This window comes from Coregonus lavaretus (assembly GCF_964263955.1).
Source record: "Coregonus lavaretus genome assembly, contig: HAP1_SCAFFOLD_2208, whole genome shotgun sequence".
NCBI lineage: Eukaryota > Metazoa > Chordata > Actinopteri > Salmoniformes > Salmonidae > Coregonus > Coregonus lavaretus.
This window is the reverse complement of record NW_028159394.1, coordinates 72,501-77,078: the sequence shown is the minus strand read 5'-3', so window position 1 is coordinate 77,078 and position 4,578 is coordinate 72,501. Positions and strand designations below refer to the sequence as shown.

Genomic DNA, 4,578 nt, shown 5'->3' with positions numbered 1-4,578 from the left:
AAATTATAGATAAAATGTATCGGTGCTCATCAGCCATTGGACATAAACATTACACAACAAGTTGGAAATCGCATATTCAACAATGAGTGATTTGGAAGGAATCAGTGGCTAACTGCAAGCGTTGCAAAGCAATCACTAGCCTGCTATTCAGTGGAGAGGATGTGTAGTCCAAGTTTGGGTTTAAGGGTCTCTTTTCCAAGCTTAAAAGGATAAATATTCAACATTGGCCAAGCTGTTAATCCAGCATGACGTCTGCCACGCTCAAAATAACTGGAAACTCGGAACTGGGAAACCTTGGACTTCAGTGAGTTCAAGACAACTGGGAACTGAAAAAAATTAGCTCCGACTGGGAAAATACGGTTTGAACGGTCATCCGACTCGGAATTGCAAGTCGGGAACTCGGCCCTCTTTCTAGAGCTCCGACCTGAAGATCACTGACGTCATCATGATTCAACCTTGTTTTTTTCCGAGTTCCCAGTTGTCTTGAAAGGACCATAAATCCAGAGAATGCCAGACTTTGATGACAAATTTTCCCACGAAGGACCGCCGCGCCACCTTCCTGTTCAAGTGAGCACAGCACAACAAGGGTGAGTCCAAAAATGTATTGTTTGCTGCTGCATAAATGATGTAATATGCCAGGGAGATATGTATACTGTAGCTAAGAAAGTAATACTAAGTGTATGTTGTGTAATAAGCTGTTAGTAGCCCATGTGCCTCACCCTAATAATTTGGTCCCTTTTCCCCCTCATAACTTAGCCTACTGTTCTGACTTGGTGGTGCACATGTAGCCTATATCCTGTTTTAGAGAAATGTAATCATCGAATATTGTAAGAGCTTTCATTGTCTGCTTATATGCCCCCTTTATTTATCCTAGGGTTCTGACTTGGTGTACAGGGAGAACACTGTAAGAAAGGCCCATGTTCTGAATTCTGTCGCTGTACATTTCAAAAGTGCTGAACAAATAGTTATATTGACTACGTCCGTCCTAGCTCACTCATTAATGTCTTAATCAAAATTACGGATTGCCTCTTATCCGTTCGTCGTCCCTTTATGCCATAGTTTGTACATCTCAATTGTCAGTAGAAACCACATTTGTTTAAGCAAGTCAGCCATATCGGCTATGTTTCTTTTTAAAAGGCAGTAAATGAGGCTGAATGAACTGTTTCGCTGCCAGACAAGGCTCCTCTGATAGCCAGGTGTAGCAGTGGTAAGGTGTTGGGACTCTGCTGTTGGGACTCTGCTGTTGGGACTCTGCTGTCGGGACTCTGCTGTCGGGACTCTGCTGCTGGGACTCTGCTGTTGGGACTCTGCTGTCGGGACTCTGCTGTCGGGACTCTGCTGTTGGGACTCTGCTGTTGGGACTCTGCTGTTGGGACAGCTTTATGGAGGCCCTAACAGTTTGTGGGCACCGTTTGTCACCGTTATAGTGCAATTAATGTATTATTTAGTGTTGTGTTGTGGTTTTGCTGGCATGCATCCCCCCCAAAAAATATTTTGTTTGCCCCACCAAGATTTACATGCTAAAATCCCCACTGTTCAGCCACAAATTGAAATTCATTACATATTATATGATATGCAATTTGTAAAATATTGTACGAATTGCAATTCGTAACATATCATACAAATTGTAACATATTATATGAAATGGATGATTGACATCCACAAATTAATACAAAGCCTACCATAGGAAACGTAACATATCATACTAAATGGAGCATCTCGGATTTATGTACATAATAATACGAAATGCTCTGAGACCACGTTGACTTGTGGCTAAGCTATTTCTAGCAGTTGAAAGTCATCGTACCTGTCCCTTCCTACTCCCGGCCATACATCAATAACGGTCCATGGCCAGATCAGCATCACTACATTACGTTACCTACCATCAACTGTTTCCGAAGTACGACCACCTCGTGATGCAATCTTGATGAAATACGTGTTTTTCCATTTGATACAAGAACATACGATTATTATCCGTTGCGCTGTCATCCCATCCCAGATACAAAACGTAATACCTAAAACATTCCATCAATGTTGTAATATGCAGCGCATTCATAACGTGTGAGGTTATCCACCTACCTTGGTCTGTGCGCTGGTCAAAGTAACCCAATAACTGGCGGTCGGAAGTAGGCTAAGATCCTACAAGCGTTTTCTGTTGATTAGACACATACGCAGTTTGTGTTGTAGGACAAGCCCATTCATTTCAACCAAGTAGTAGTTGTCTCTAGATTAGAATAGACGGATGATAACTAGGTCGTCGGTTCACGAAACAATAACATCCACACCGAGGGCAGGTGTAACGTTGAAACGAGGTCCGGAGGGCACGTCATCCATTCAACGACTCCAGAAGAGACATGTTGACAACATTGACGATGAGTATTTTTACATTTTTCAAGCGGCTTCCAGACTCTTTCTCTAGACTGTCGGGGGAAGAAGAAAGCGCCTTGCCTCCGTCCCTTTAAAACTGCGGCGCGAACGTTTCGCGATGTGAAATAAGCATCATCATCATCATCAGCAGAGAAAACTAAAACGTATCCACGCAAACGTCAACAACAAACGGGTCGTCAGATGAGCTATATATATATATATATATATATTTCTGTGACCTACAGTAACGTTGTAGCAGGAGCTGTAATGTTTCTGCTGCCGGAGCCATTTGATTATTTGTCCTCAGAGCGACTAGCGGCAGTCAGAGGGAGGGATGACTGTTCCCTGCTCTGCCCCCCATATCAACACCAGCCAGCACTTTCTTTGTCACAGATTACGTAGGGGTTTCACCCAAAATATCAAAATCCAGTAAATAAAAATAGCCCATTCGCTGCACACCTCAACGAGATATGACTCATTAACTCGTAGTTACATAGTAAATCAAACATTTGAATTGCGCAATTCATAAGGAACGGGTTTATTGATTCCCACGGGGGGGCCAGTATGAAAAATGTATGCACTCACTAACTGTAAGTCGCTCTGGATAAGAGCGTCTGCTAAATGACTAAAATGTATAATTGGGTTAACAATCCAGTCAATGTAGCAGCACTACTCCAAACTCTGAAATAACTCCAAGAATACATTAGATGTCTGCATTAATGCATGTCACCGCATGTTTCAATTATTAACGTGATGCATTAGACCCCCACGTGAAAAACAAATATTGACAAATATGATAAGAGTACTCTACAAATTACATTTAGTTCCAAACAAAAAGAGGTACAAATTCAGATTCCACAACAAAGAAGCCAAAAATGGCTCACTAAAAATATCTTCACAAAAAAACACAACAAAACAGGACAAAAAATTCAAAGAAAACTCCGACTTTTTTCACATCAGCACTGTGCTGGTCATACATAACACAAATAACAGCCAGTTGTTTTTGATGTCACATTGTGTTTATATCAGAGAAGACAATACAGATTAAACCATCCATTTATGGAGTTTAAAGACGGCACCGATTATGGGTCACACGGTCACTGTCAGTCCCAACATGAACCAGCCTGTGGGGCTGTAGGCTGAGCCAGACAGACAGTCAGTCCTAAACAGCACCCTATTCCCTATATAGTGCACTAGTAGTCAGTCCTAAACAGCACCCTATTCCCTATACAGTGCACTAGTAGTCAGTCCTAAACAGCACCCTATTCCCTATACAGTGCACTAGTAGTCAGTCCTAAACAGCACCCTATTCCCTATACAGTGCACTAGTAGTCAGTCCTAAACAGCACCCTATTCCCTATACAGTGCACTAGTAGTGGAATAGGGTACCATCTGGGATGTGCTTAGACAGAGCGGTTGAGACTGGTCTGTGATTAACAATTAACAATACCTCACCTGTCATAACACCACTCAAATTAACAACTGAAAATATAGGAGCAATCTTCTCCTGTCTGTATGTAGGCCAATCCAACCCTTTCCTGTAACATTTCCTGTCTGTATGTAGGCCAACCCAACCCTTTCCTGTTACATTTCCTGTCTGTATGTAGGCCAATCCAACCCTTTCCTGTTACATTTCCTGTCTGTATGTAGGCCAACCCAACCCTTTCCTGTTACATTTCCTGTCTGTATGTAGGCCAACCCAACCCTTTCCTGTTACATTTCCTGGTAGGCTAACCCAACCCTTTCCTGTTACATATCCTGTCTGTATGTAGGCTAACCCAACCCTTTCCTGTTACATTTCCTGTCTGTATGTAGGCCAACCCAACCCTTTCCTGTTACATTTCCTGTCTGTATGTAGGCCAATCCAACCCTTTCCTGTAACATTTCCTGTCTGTATGTAGGCCAATCCAACCCTTTCCTGTTACATTTCCTGTCTGTATGTAGGCCAACCCAACCCTTTCCTGTAACATTTCCTGTCTGTATGTAGGCCAATCCAACCCTTTCCTGTTACATTTCCTGTCTGTATGTAGGCCAACCCAACCCTTTCCTGTTACATTTCCTGTCTGTATGTAGGCCAACCCAACCCTTTCCTGTTACATTTCCTGTCTGTATGTAGGCCAACCCAACCCTTTCCTGTTACATTTCCTGTCTGTATGTAGGCCAACCCTTTCCTGTTACATTTCCTGTCTGTATGTAGGCCAACCCTTTCCT

General features: G+C 42.6%; 1 protein-coding gene across 2 annotated transcripts in view; it reads right to left on the bottom strand.

Moving 5' to 3' along the window:
* Positions 1 to 2,889: 2,889 nt before the first annotated feature.
* The window catches only part of LOC311122928 (uncharacterized protein C11orf98-like), a 10,226-nt gene continuing 8,537 nt past the window's right edge, over positions 2,890 to 4,578 (bottom strand). For both annotated transcript variants that reach the window (XR_014612526.1, XM_084197228.1), the window contains one exon: positions 2,890 to 4,578. This exon is cut by the window's right edge. The gene's annotated coding sequence lies outside the window, so the exon portion shown is untranslated.